This window comes from Monodon monoceros, unplaced genomic scaffold, assembly GCF_005190385.1.
Source record: "Monodon monoceros isolate NGI ecotype Baffin Bay Population unplaced genomic scaffold, NGI_Narwhal_1 Super_Scaffold_20, whole genome shotgun sequence".
Taxonomy (NCBI): Eukaryota; Metazoa; Chordata; class Mammalia; order Artiodactyla; family Monodontidae; genus Monodon; species Monodon monoceros.
The window spans coordinates 109,894,808-109,910,126 of record NW_021703777.1 but is presented as its reverse complement, the minus strand read 5'-3'; the positions used below and the strand labels follow the sequence as shown (position 1 = coordinate 109,910,126).

The window sequence follows — 15,319 nt, the reverse complement described above, 5'->3', positions numbered from 1 at the left end:
GATCCTAGAAATTATACTCAAAAGAATCAAAGCTCACGGATCTGGAATAATAAAGGACTAATTCACAGTAATCATAGGAAAGAGACCGAAGGTACTTAAAAGAATTTGAAAGCAAGGGAGACACCTGAGAGAAGCTGGGAAAGTTATGAGGAAAGGCAGAGGAATTAAGCTAATTCTGGATTAGAAGACACAAAGAAGCTATTCCAGGCAATAAAAAATGTGAGCAAAAGAATGTGTCAGCAAATATGAACACAACGTGTTTCTGTTTTACTGAAACATCCTGATTAGGTCATGAAAAGGCAACGTTGGATAACTTGAATGAGGGATAGATCAGGGGTTGGCACACGAGGGCCCAAGGGCCAAATCCAGCCTACCATGTGTTTTTTTAAACAGTCCGTGAGCTAAAAATGGTTTTTATATTTTTAAATGGTTGGGGGGAAATCTGAAGGAGAATAACATATCATGACATGTGAAAATTATATGAAATCCAGATTTCAGTGCCCATAAATAAAGTTTTATTGGAGCACAACCATACTGACTCATTTACATGTTGTCTACGGCTGCTTTGGGTACAGGAGTAGAATTGAGTAGTAACCATATAATCCACAAAGCCAAAAATATTTACTATCTGGTCCTTTACCAGAAAAGTTGCAACCCCCGGTCTACAAAAATGAAACTCCTAATTTATTCTATTACCCACAGACCAACAAGTTTAATAATTTAAGTCAAAATAGGTCAGTTCTTTTCAATTTTGTGATAAGGCAACTAGAGAGAATTTTAAAGATTACAAATTTATATTGCTGTCGATCACTGTTTTGAAAACCTTTTATCAGAATTTCAAGTTTTCCTATAATTACTTACCAAAAGTACTGATGAGTCTAAGTCACATTTTCATAGTCACTCAGAGGAATTTATGAAATGAGACCAAATTTGGTTGAACCATTACTGAATCTTTTTTTTTTTTAATCTCTATTGAAAACCACTCACAGTGTTAAGTCCACTCTCCTATCTCCTTATCTAGAGCAAATCAGGTCCAGGTGTTGACTGATAAGTTGAAAAAGTTAGAACGGAGAATTAGTTTAAAAGATGTATACATAACTTAAATATTTTATTTTAACTTAATTAAAAGTGCATTTAGGGCTTCCCTGGTGGCGCAGTGGTTGAGAGTCCGCCTGCTGATGCAGGGGACACGGGTTCGTGCCCCAGTCCGGGAAGATCCCACATGCTGCGGAGCGGCTGGGCCCATGAGCCATGGCCGCTCAGCCTGCGCGTCCAGAGCCTGTGCTCCGCAACGGGAGAGGCCACAACAGTGAGAGGCCCGCGTACAGCAAAAAAAAAAAAAAAAAAAAAAAGTGCATTTATTCACCATTTATTGCAAAGGGACAAAACCCCTTGTTTAATTTCATATCTACAATATGGAGTTCCAAGTCTTCTTCCTTGCAATTAAACCACATCCTCAGTGGATATTCTCCACTTCAAATTTCAGTTTCTTTAAGTGGAAGAAAAATGTCAAGCCAAATGTGAGGCAATCTGAATATAGGCCCTTCATGATTTATATTTATATAAAAGGAAATTCTCTCTAATCTTTTACAGTTTTCTGGCCCACCTTGACTCACTTTTATCATCTTTCCAAAGCATTCCATTTTTCATACAAATAACATTTTTTTCAAATATGTTTCATCTACAATGTAACATTTAATCAGTTTGCATAACTATAATAACAAATACAAAGAGACAGAAACATAAGGGACTATGGGTATGCACACAACTCCCAGGCAAACCAGAAAGTGGTCACTCGCCACATGCATTCAGCCCATCACGGCCAAATTCAGCATATTCTCCAGCGGAAAGGAGTATAAAGGTTAATCCAGCTTGATGACTTTGTGAACACTTATTGTATTCTGTTAAAAGCTAATAAAGTTTTGTATCCTTTGTACAAGACTTATTTTCATGGAATTTGTCTAGAAATATTTTTCATATTCTCAGAATTCCTAAAAAAATTAAGTATTTTCTGCTTATATTAAGTGATGAAATCAACAGAACCTAGGGATTTTTGCTTTGTTTTGTTTTTTAATCTTTCAATTATTGATGCATTAGAGCTGGTATTCTTGCTTAATTCTAATTTGGATAATTCCATGTTGCTTACATAAATCTTCCCAAAGTTTCAATTAGACATAGCATCCTTTGATCCTGATCCTAAACCAACATTCTTATTGCTCTGAACCATCGATCAGCTGCCAAATTCCATTTCCCAGATCAGGTTTCCAACCATTCCAATTAGTAAACATCATTCAGAATTTGAGATGGAAAATACATTTTAAACTACTAATGAATATTTCAGCAACTTTAAAAAAATTAATATTTTCTTCTTTTCTAGCTGAGCTGGCAACCTTGACCCTACCATTGCTGGCAATTACTTCTGTACATTTTTCCCCACAGGTGGGACTATAAAAACAATTCAGGGGTCAAAAGCTTAGAGAAAAAATATCTTTATTCACAGCAGCTGATATATTCAAACTTCATTAAATAACAGTATATGTTAGCTATTTTAAATTGTGCTATAGAACATATTTGATAACATAATAATTCACAATACAGTAAGTAAATAACACTTAAAATGTGTGGTATATTTTCATTGTTATAAAGAAGAATGAGAATTCTGTTTATACTAAAATATAAAAGTTAATAAAACTGTAATTGGGGCTTCCCTGGTAGCACAGTGGTTGAGAATCTGCCTGCCAATGCAGGGGACACGGGTTCGAGCCCTGGTCTGGGAGGATCCCGCATGCCGCGGAGCAACTGGGCCCGTGAGCCACAATTACTGAGCCTGCGCGTCTGGAGCCTGTGCTCCGCAACAAGAGAGGCCGCGATAGTGAGAGGCCCACGCACCGCGATGAAGAGTGGCCCTCACTTGCCACAACTAGAGAAAGCCCTCTCACAGAAATGAAGACCCAACACAGCCATAAATAAATAAATAAATAAATAAATAAACAAAGCAAACTGTCAACAAGTAAAAATAAATAAACACTATTAAAAAAACTGTAATTGTAAAAAACTATATATATGTAGTTACTTCTATATGTTAGGCATAGTCATGACTTCTACTTTCTTTTTTTAGCTTATCTGTACATCTGATTTGAGGCTATTCTCCAAGAAACAAACAATTGGAGCTATTCTCCAGAAAAACACTGTATTAATTCATGAATTCTAATCTAATCCTAATTCATCAATCTCTTTGAGGAATTTATAGGGAAGTTACCAACCTCTGGTCTAATCAAATAGAGAAAAGAGAAGAAGGAAAGAGGATCAGAGGATACAGATAGGGGATGCTCTGATCAAATTTTTATGTGATAATTAAATGGAAACAGCAAGTTTTGTTTTTCTTCTACCTCAATCAAAAACTACAAATCTCTCTTTCAACCTATAAAGCTAACTTTTCTAATTACAGTCAGAAGCTAGTTTCCTGGAGGAAGATGATGCTTTGCTGTTGGCATTTCACACTCTGCTCAATGGTGTAAACTTACTATATCTCAACCGATTTGGCAAACAGATCTCTAAAACCCAAGAGCCATCTCATCACAACTGTCAATAGATAGAATTGTTTCCCTGCACTATTAGGTTCCAATGCTCACTGACTTTGTAAACAACTAGTATATTAACTACAACAAAATAAAATGGGGTATTCTTTACCAGGCTTACACAAGCACTTTCCAATAGAACTTTCTGTAATGATGGAAATGTTCTATAATTTGCCCAAAGAAGTATAATTTGTCCAAAGTAGTTTGGAGAAGGAGGTGACGTGAGAGGAAGAGGTTTGGAGGAAACTTTTAAGCATAATGGATATTCACTATCTTGACTGTGGTGATGTTTTCAAATTTATTTTAAATTTATCAAAGTGTATGCTTTCAATATGTACAGCTTATTATATTTTAATTATACCTCTATAAAGCTGTGTGTGTGTGTGTCCCACTGTGCTAGTAATATGTAGGGGATATCACTTTTGTTAAAGAGCTGCTTTAGGGTATACAGCTGGAGTTTCAATTCAAGAAGCTGATCTTTGTTGATCCTGGAATTCCAAAATGTCAGAACATAGACGGAAGTCCAGGGGAACCAGCACTAAGTATCTCCTGGCTGGAGACGCTGAAGAGGGAAATGGAACCAGATCACATAGACTGGGTAAGTGCAAGGAATTCGAAATGTAATGAGAAACCATTGGGGGATTTAGGGAGGAATTTAATTTTCAGAGCTCCCTTTGTAGTTGCCCTTGCTGTGTTTGTTTATACATATAATACACTCCCATGGTTCAAGAGTTCAATACCTATAAAAATGTATACAACAAAAAGCCTTCTGCATTAGTTTTCTATCGCCATGTAACAAATTACTCTCAAACTTAATAGCTTAGAACAATAAACATTTATTATTTCACAGTTCCTGTGGCTCAGGGATTTGAGAGTGGCTTGGCTGGGTGGTTCCGTCTCAGGGTCCCTCACAAAACTGCGTCAAAACTCAGGCCAGGACTCCAAGCATCTGAAGGTTTGCCGGGGGAAGAGGATCTGCCTCCGAGAAAAGACACACATATGGCTGTTGTCCGGAGGCCTCAGTGCCTCAACAGATGAACCCCTCTACAGGTGTGGAGCTGTTTGAGTGCCCTACACCAAGGCAGGTGGCTTGCTCTATAGGTACTGATCCAACAGAACAAGACAGAAGCTGCATATCTTTTTCTTTTTAAGAATTTTATTTACTTATTTATTTTTATTTTTATAAAAGATATGTGGCTTGGGACTTCCCTGGTGGTCCAGTGGTTAAGACAAAAACCTCAATTTAAAAATGAGTACATCTCTCCAAAGAAGACTAAAAATAACCAATAAGCATATGAAAAGATGTTCAACCTCACAAACACAATGAGTTACCACTTCATACCCACTAGGGCAGCTCTAATCAAAAGGTCCGGGGACTTCCCTGGTGGTCCAGTGGTTAAGAATCCACCTTCCAATGCAGGGGATGTGGGTTTGATCCCTGGTCAGGGAACTAAGGTCCCACATGCCGTGGGGCAACTAAGCCCGAGGCACACCACAACTACTGAGCCCGCACGTTCTGGACCCTGCACACCACAACTAGAGAAGCCCAAACACCACAACTAGAGAAGCCCACACGCCACAACTAGAGAAGCCCACACGCCACAACAAAGATCCCGCATGCCGCAACCAAGAACCGATGCAGTCAAATAATAAAATTTTTAAAGTCCAATAATAAAAAGAGTTGATGAAGATATAGAAAAATCAAAACCCTCATACTCTGCCAGTGAAAATGCAGTCTCTTTGGAAAACAATCTTGCAATCTCTCAAATGATTAAACCTAGAGTTACCATGTGGCCTAGCAATTCCACTCCTAGGTAGAACCAACAGAAATGAAAACATATCCATGTGAAAACTTGTACATGAATGTTTATAGTAGCATTATTAATAGCAAAAAAGTGGAAACAATCCAAATATGTGTCAACTGATGAATGAATAAACAAAGTGTGGTGTATGTATACAGTAGAATATTATTCAGCCATAAAAAGGAATGGAGGACTGATACATGACAACGTGGATGAATCTTGTAAGCATTATTCTAAGTGAAGCCAGACACAAAAGGTCATATAATATACTGGGTTGGCCAAAAAGTTCCTTCAGTTTTTAAGTAAAAATAAAAGACACATTTTTCATCTTCACCAAGAACTTTATTGAACAATGTATTCACCATTTTGTTCTACTACCTTCTGACATTTTTCAGGCAACTTCATAATTCCATCTTCCCAAAACATTTTATCTCTGAGCAAAGAACTGTTCCAGATACCTTTTACAGTCTTCCAGGGAATTGAAATCTTTTCCATTAAGAGAATTTTGTAAAGACTGAAATAAATGTAAATCCAAAGGTGCATTGTCTGGTGAATATCGTAGATGGATCAGAACTTCCCAGTCAAGCTATAACAGTTTTTGCCTGGTCATCAAAGAAACATGGGGTCTTGCATTAACCTGATGGAAGATTATGCATTTTCTGTTGACTAATTCCAGATGCTTTTCATCGGGTGCTGCTTTGTTGGTCTAATTGGGAGCAGTACTTGTTGGAATTAATTGTTTGGTTTTCCGGAAGGAACTCATAATAGGGGACTCCCTTTCAATCCCACCATATATACAACATCATCTTCTTTGGATGAAGTCCGGCCTTTGTTGGTTGGTGGTGGTTCATTTCTCTTGTCCCACGATTTCTTCCATTCCACATTACTGTACAGTATCCACTTTTCATCACCCGTTACAATTTGTTTTAAAAACGGAACGTTTTCGTTATGTTTCAGTGGAGAATCGCATGCAGAAATATGGTCAAAAAGGTTTTTTTCACTTAACTTAGGTGGAATCCAAACATCAAAGCGACTAACATAACCAAGCTGGTGCAAATTATTTTCAACACTTGATTTGGATATTTTGAGTATGTCAGCTATCTCCCGCGTGGAATAACGTTGACTGTTCTCAATTTATGCCTCGATTTCATCATTATCAATTTCAACTGGTCTACCCAACTGTGGAGCATCATCCAGCTTGAGAAATCTCCACCATGAAACTTGGCAAACCACTTTTGACACGTTCAATCAGTCACAGCACCTTCTCCATACACTGCACAAATCTTTTTTTGCATTTCAGTTGTGCTTTTTACCTTTCTTGAAATAATAGAGCATAACATGCTGAAAATGTTGCTTTTTTCTTCCAACATTAAAATGGCTATACAAAAATTCACCAGTTTTGATGAATTTTTTTTTAAATGCATGCTGATATGACAGCTGTCACAGTACAATCTAACAAAATTGTTTTGAATCAAGTAAAAGACAACTAAGCGCTACTAGAGCCATCTTATGGAAAAAAAATGAACGAACCTTTTGGCCAACCCAATATGATTCCATTTATATAAAACATCCAGAATAAGCAAATCCACAGACACAGAAAGTTTATTAGTGGTTGCCAGGGACTGGGGGGAAGTGGGAATGGGGAGTGACTGCTAACAGGTACAGAGTTTCTTTTTGGGGTGATGAAAATATTATGGAATTAAATAGTGGTGTTAGTTGCACAACTGTGAATATGCTAAAAAAAACCACTGAATTGTATCCTATACAATGGTGAATTTTATGGTATACGTATCATACCTCAATTTTTTTAATAGTATTTATACAAAAAAATGCAAAAATGAAGAAAAACAGAAGAAATAAATAACAAATTAAGAGTATTCACCAGAAAAATGCTCCCAAAGACACATAAAATTTAATCAAGTATATATTAATACTATTTTTTTAAACGTTTAAAAGTAATTACCTTTATAAAATAAGAGCACAAAGTAGAAATACAAGTACTTAGGGAAGATAGGGAAATACTTTCAAAGGAGATAAAACATGAACTGGTAGAGTTCAGAAAAAAAATGGAAGAAAAAAGTTAAAAGACCTCAGGAGTCCCCTGGTCGCCTGTGGTTAGGATTCCAGGCTTTCACTGCCAGGTCCCAGGTTCAATCCCTGGTTGAGGAACTGAGAGACCGCAAGCCATGCGGCATGGCCACACACACACACACACACAATTTAAAGCACTCAAAAAACGAAGTTCTTATGAAAGCAGAAAAGAAGTACATTACAAACAAAAGATCTTTTGGAGTATATTAAAGGAGAACTTAGAAATCCAGTATAGCATGAATCTAGGAAATAGCTAGATCTATAGAAATACAAATAATTTTTTAGTGTATGAAAAGTAAATTTGAATTGCAGAAACTTAGATTTATTTACAATTTATGTAATTTTAGTTACAAGGAAGTAACTATTCTGACACAGACCAAGACTGATAAACGACCACAAAAGATTATCAGCAGACAATGTAGAATTGTGAGGGAAAAAGAAAAAACTATAGTTTTCCTTTAGATATACTTAACTTTTAAGAAAAAGTTAAGAATTTAACATTGGGACCACAGCACAAAACTCCCATCTCTTTAAAAAATAATAATAAACATGAGGAAAAATACATCAAAAATTAACTGTTGGGGCTTCCCAGGTGGCGCAGTGGTTGAGAGTCCACCTGCCGATGCAGGGGACACGGGTTCATGCCCCCGGTCCAGGAAGATCCCACATGCCACGGAGCGGCTGGGCCCGTGAGCCATGGCCGCTGAGTCTGCGCGTCCGGAGCCTGTGCTCTGCAACGGGAGAGGCCACGACAGTGAGAGGCCCATGTACCGCAAAAAATATATATAAAAGAAAATAACAGGGTACTTAATTGCTTTAAAACTTCGAGCAACGACTTTTTTTTGGAATTAATATATAAGAAACCTAGTAGACCATTCCTACCAATAATAGATTTTTTTTTTGCACAGGCTCCGGACGCGCAGGCCCAGCGGCCATGGCTCACGGGCCCAGCGGCTCCGCGGTATGCGGGATCCTCCCGGACCGGGGCACGAACCCGTGTCCCCTGCATCGGCAGGCACACTCCCAATCACTGCGCAACCAGGGAAGCCCCAATAATAGATCTTTTTTTTTTTTTTTTTTTTTTTGCAGTACACGGGCCTCTCACTGTTGTGGCCTCTCCCGTTGCGGAGCACAGGCTCTGGACACGCAGGCTCAGCGGCCATGGCTCAGGAGCCTAGCCGCTCCACGGCATGTGGGATCTTCCCGGACTGGGGCACGAACCTGCATCCCCTGCATTGGCAGGCGGACTCTCAACCACTGCGCCACCAGGGAAGCCCAATAATAGATCTTTTTAAAGGTGCAAGGAAATTTGTGAAACTCATCCATCTTCAGTGTTTCAAGGATATATGTCAGGAAATAAATCTTAGGTAAATGACAATATATTTTTTAAGGTTATGGTGTAAAATTAAATTAGATTCCTTATAGTATTTTCTATGAATTCTAACTGCAGCAAAAATTCGTTCAAGTAACTCATGTTTCCCATCTCCATATCCCCACACCACATTTTGTTTTGTCCTCACCACTCTGTAAGTAGTTTATTCATCTATTTTTCATGGGTGAAACTGGCAGTGGAGTGAGATTACTGCAGCAAAGTACATCCTTTTTACGTGGCACAGAAATAAATGCTTTTCATATACCCAGAAATCTTTTAAAAAGTGATTTTTAAACCATTTTTTAAATTGAAGTGTAGTTAATTTACAACATTGTGTTAGTTTCAGGTGTACAGCAAAGTGATTCAGTTATATATATACATATATATATATATATATATATATCCCTTTGCAGATTCTAAAAAGATTTTTGTTTTTAACTTGAGTTAAAAACAATACACAAGCATTCTCAGTGAGACCTTCTACAGTTGTGAGTTTGGTATAAACCAAAATTCATTGTAACTACAAGTAACAGAGCTTTCAAAAAGTTTTGAGAAAATGAAAGATGGGAAGGTTAATTTCTTTACTGCAATTTTTAAACTCTCCACATTAAGTTTCAAGACTGTATACAGTGCTTTTGGGAGATTATGACTTAAAATGCTGAGCCAGAGTTCTCCCCATTACTTTGGCAGCAGCTGAAGTATAACCTGTACCATTGGGTGGATCAGAGTCATCATAATGCACAGGTCTTAGCTAATGCCATTTCTAAGGCTAACGAATCCGTAGTTTCTACTTCTGTCACCAAAATTAAAGTGCCACCAGCATAGCACCTAGTTGTTTTTATATGGTTTCAAAATACAGCATTAGTTCATCACTTTTGACCAAGTAAACATTAAAGAAAAAATATCTTGGAGGTGTGGACTCAAACCCTAATAAAAGATATTGCCTGTTTTTTATTTTTGTTTTGTTTTTTGTTTTGATTTTTGTATTACAGGCAGTATATAATGTCAACAGTCACAAGTAAGAAATCTGATCTCCTCAAAGAATTAACATATAAAATCAGCCCATAGTGCAAAGTCATCTTAAAGAGGCAGAGTAGCAGAAGTTAAAATAAAGGGAATGTCATACCTGCCACTCCCCTGCCCTGATCAGCGCCTGCTACACAATAAGGATCTCAACAAATATTCACTGAATGAATGAATGGCAGTCTCTGATATCATTAACACTCTGAGATCTCATTTACTATATGAACATATCCAAAGTAAGAATGTACTATTTCGAATTAGAATTCATCAGTAGCAGAGGAACACAAAAGGAAAGTCGTCAATGCAGATGTTGGCAATGTCCATCTAAAAAAAAAAAAATTTTTTTTTAATTCTTATCAATGTGTTAATTAACTAGATGGGGGGCGGGATTCCTTTCACAATGTATACATATATCAGATCACCAAGATGTACATTTTAAACATCTTACAATTTTGTATGTCAATTGTACCTCAATAAAGCCTAAGTTTTAAAAAAATCCCTACCATTTAATGAAAATGTTACTGGTCCTTCCCAAAATGTCATAATGATGAGATGGCACTGAGAATCAGTGATATATCTGGTTAAGGGATATCTTGATCCCACCTGGAACAAAATCTTTGTTGAATGCTAAATGAATGTTAATATTCATTTATTAACCAGAACGCTTATTTTAGTCCTTCCCTATTATTTTGAATCTGTTTTCTTCCTTCTACAAGTAATTTTTGGCTCTTCTCCATAATACCCTATCTAATCCCTGTTTCTTCTTCTCATGACCTCTACATTTAGATAGTTTTTCTGGTTGCATGTATACCTACACAAATGTAAGGCCCTTGGGGACCCCTGAGTATACTGTCATTTACCTTTTATTAATTCCTTTAATAACAGTATTTTATCATATAATATTCGACCTTCCTTTGTTTACGAATATTTGATTATTTTCCTTGTAATATTACAAGATGGAGTTGCTCAGTTATAGTCATACCAAATCAAATACATATAAAGATACTCTAAAGTTAGATATTTTCCCCAAAATTACATAGGAGTAAAAAATAAAAAACAGGGGCTTCCCTGGTGGCGCAGTGATTGAGAGTCCACCTGCCGATGCAGAGGACACAGGTTCGTGCCCCGGTCTGGAAAGATTCCCACATGCCGCGGAGCGGCTGGGCCCGTGAGCCATGGCTACTGAGCCTGTGCGTCCAGAGCCTGTGCTCCACAACAGTGAGAGGCCCGCATACCGCAAAAAAAATAAAAAATAAAAATAAATTAAAAAAATAAAAAACAAGATTTTAAAAAATTTATTTATTTTTGGCTGCATTGGGTCTTCATTGCTGCACACAGGCTTTCTCTAGTTGCGGCAAGCGGGGGCTTACTCTCTTCATTGCAGTGCACGGGCTTCTCATTGCAGTGGCTTCTCTTGTTGTGGAGCACGGGCTCTAGGCATGCAGCTTTCAGCAGTTGTGGCACGTGGGCTCAGTAGTTGTGGCTCACACGCTCTAGAGTGCAGGCTCAGTAGTTGTGGCACACAGGCTTAGTTGCTCTGAGGCATGTGGGATCTTCCGGGACCAGGGCTCGAACCCGTGTCCCATGCATTGGCAGGCAGATTCTTAACCACTGCACCACCAGGGAAGCCCAAAACAAGATTTTTTTAACCTTTAAGATAATGCTGAAAGCTCGGGCTATTGAATTTATTACATCTTACATAAAATTAGAAATTATGATTTTTTAATTTGGGAGTAATATATGATCATTCATTTTTTTTAATGAGACTATTTGAAAGACAAAAAACTCTAAATCACCAATGTTTCCACTACCCACACATAGCCACTCTTCCTCCTAGCCTTTTTCTCTATTGAAAGACCCCTTGGATTTTTATAGTTAATCACACTAACTATGTATAAATTAATATCTCTTAAAATCGTTTTTTTAATGAAATAGCATATTTGGTGGGGGAACATAGCTTACTAACCTTTTGTTCTAGAAAAAAACATAAACATAGGTTAGAAGAAATTATAAAATGGCAAGGCATTTAATAAATTCCAAAATCTTTACTTCATCACTAAAGGTACATGTGATCATTTATGTATACAAACTGTATTTACAGGAAAATTCAAATTCTGGAATTGCCTGCATCCTCTAGAGTAAATGGTTTTCATTTAATTTTTTATTCATAGGAAAAACATTTATCTCATGCCTTAAGAATGTTTTCCAAATCAAATATGTAAAATAACTGAAAAGAAAAAAACTAGTTAAGCAAACAATACGATTAGGTCATAAGACTTCACATTTGAGTATCTGACTGACTAATTTCATTGCCTTCTAATTTGAGGAGAAATAACCCTTCTCAATGGAATTAGACTCAAATCAGAGTCCATAAACATTTCCTCCACTAGTTTTGTTTCTGAGCTTTTTTTAAAATCCCATAAAAAACCACTGGGACTCTGGAATACAGCTGCCCTTGTTAGCATTCCAAAACTTAAAGCTCTCATGTGCCTTGGCCAGGAACACTCCAGAAATAATGAAGCCCAGCTTTCACACGGAAGATAAGCATGTTTAAAAATGTAGCTTAGAAGTGCTCTCATGGAACAAACCATCTCTATCTCTTTATGAAATCAAAAAGTAATAATTGGATGCTAAAAATAATGAGATGAATTTATTCCAAGAGGAAGCATCATTCCTTAAGCCTGTCAAATACCACCATATAAAATCTCCTTGTTCCTTTTTTGTTTTTTTCCCTTTTTTTTTTTTTTTTTTTTTTGCTGTACGCGGGCCTCTCACTGTTGTGGCCTCTCCCGTTGTGGAGCACAGGCTCTGGACGCGCAGGCCCAGCGGCCACGGCCCACGGGCCCAGCCGCTCCGCAGCATGTGGGATCCTCCCGGACCGGGGCACGAACCTGTGTCCCCTGCATCGGCAGGCAGACTCTCAACCACTGTGCCACCAGGGAAGCCCTCTTTGTTCCTATTTTTGATATTGAGTGCTCAGCAGTTTAATGCCAGTGGTGGAAGTAACGATGATCCTTAACTTCTACTAGGTGTTGGGCAAATGCCAGATATTTTCTTTCCATTCCTTATTTCCTTTCATCTTCACAACCACCCCCAGTGAAACCAGGACCCCCTAAAACTGAGCTCCTCTGCTGAGTTTATGATCAACCTCTCCACCCAAAACTTTATTCCCTTTCTTGTCCCACACCTGTTCTCCCTCAAAATTGAGGAGTATCAAAGAAAATGGGGATTGAAACTGAGCAGGATTCTTTGAGGTCTTCCCAGGTACAAATGCCCCTATGTGCCCCCCTCTTTCTTGTTTGTAGCAAAAAAAAGAAAAAAGGCTTTAGTCTCCTAGGCCTCCCCTGAGTTCCAAAGAGCAGGCTTAAGCAGTTAATAATTAGGACAATAAAGTCACAGGACTTAGTTCCTCCTGAAGGGATATACATCTGATGATGAGTTGTTCTACAGAAACTGAGACTCCCACCCAGGTGGAGGACGGTGACTACATGCTAACCACAAACACTAGACCCCAGACTGGCTGGAGCCAGAAGGTTGAGATTCTAGAAACATCACCCTGTTACCTCAACACCTACCAGTCAGAAGAAGGTCCATGAGCCGATCATGCAACCTACGACCCTCTCCCTTAACACTATCTTTGAAAACCCCCACCTGAAAGCCAGAAAGTTTGGATCTTTGAGCATGAGCTGCCCATTCTCCTTGCTTGGCCCTGCAATAAATCTTTCTCTGCTCCAAACTCCGATGTTTCAGTTTGTTTAACCTCACTGTTCATCAAGAACCTGACCTTGGGTTCAACAACACTATTTTAGATGAGGAAATTGAAGCAGAGAAGCTAAATAACTTGCCCCAGTCACTTAGTAAGTGGCACACTCTAGATCGGAATCTAGATTTGAACTCAGTGCCAAGTCCTTGATGCTCTTATATTATAGAATAAGGAAAATTTTTCTTTATATTCTCCACATAGCTCTGAATACCACCCCCTATTCTTCCCCCGTTTTCTCTCACCACCTTTTGTTTGCTTGTTTTTAACAAAGAATTATCTCAATGGACATTTATGATAAAATGTTGCACCCTGAAAGAGCTACATTTTAAAACATCATACCAAGTAAGGATTAGAAGCACTATCAGGTCCCTTGGGACACGGACCATGTCATTAAATTTTATTTAATCCTCTCAATAACGCTTTACATACCCCATTTTATACAAAAACTCAAGTAATTCAAGTAACTCCCCTCAAAGCAAATAGCTATTTATAAAGCTGAAGTTTTTGTACAGCCAAATTTGAAACCCACATATTGTTTACTCCAGAGTCCATGCTCTTTAATAGGCTAAAATATGTGCACTGCCATGCCTGCAATAAACAGGGTATTTAAACAACCCTCAGTAAATCAGAGTAACCACATGTTTAGTTTGGGTCTCAATCTAAATCCTCGTTAGTCAAATATGATCAGCCTTTGGGAGAATCCTAAATTCCTCAGAAATGGATTTAGAAGTTCCAAATTTCAAGGAATTCCAACTTATTTAGTAGTCCATATGCAATTTCAACCTTTCCTTTCCCTAAGAAGACAAAGAGTATAGTCCAGCTAATTAGGTCTTTGTCAAATCAATAGTTCTTTTCTTTAAATCTGTGGCTTCTCACCCAGATGATAAAAAGCTATTTCAGCTCAAGACTCTTACTTAATTGGTTTGCACCCTACCAGGGACCTCCTGGGCTCCTGCATATTCCCACATCAGAGTGCAGGGAGAATTCTCTGCCTGCCAGCAAAGCACAGTTCTAAGATTTATGCCTGGCTTTCATGTTCACCCAATGAATTAACTGGAAAGGCTTTGCTCCTATTGCTGCAACTACCTTCCCTAAGGAAAGCACTGCTTCGGAAGCTTGTGCATGTCAAAGGAAGTTTGTTTACCATTAGAAAAGTCCACCAGAATTAACAGTGAAGCGATTCTTTTGCAGCCTTTGGCAGCCCACATAGCTAAGGACCCCAAATCCCAATAGCCTCAGTCACCCAAGCTTGGAAAGCAAAACTCACATCCAAAAACTAGCCATTATAAAATCTTTCCACTTTAAAATGTTAACTTTTTAAATATCCTACTGGTACTTTTTAAACCCACATATTTAAACAAGCTCCTAATTTAGCAAGTATTGCCTTATGTTGTAACTATATGGTGATACAATTTTAGACCTAAAGATACCAGTAATCGTTTTTTCTAACCGCTTCATTTTTCCAGACACTTAAGGACCAGAGGGTTCAAATATCTTTTCCAGTTAGTAGCAAGGGCGGGGGGGGGGGGGGTCCAGAACCCAGATCTTCTCAATTATTTCTTAGTGTTCAAATAAAAACTTTTAAAAAAAAAAAAAGGAAGAAAAAAACATCTGTTAAAAACTTGGGTGACAATACATGGTAAATTTGACTCCAAGAGACTGTGGAAGGAGAGAGTGACTGGGAATGGAA

The 15,319-nt window shown here is 38.1% G+C and overlaps 1 pseudogene; it reads left to right on the top strand.

The window, feature by feature from the left end:
* Positions 1–4,079: 4,079 nt before the first annotated feature.
* The window catches only part of LOC114902449, an 85,920-nt pseudogene continuing 74,680 nt past the window's right edge, over positions 4,080–15,319 (top strand).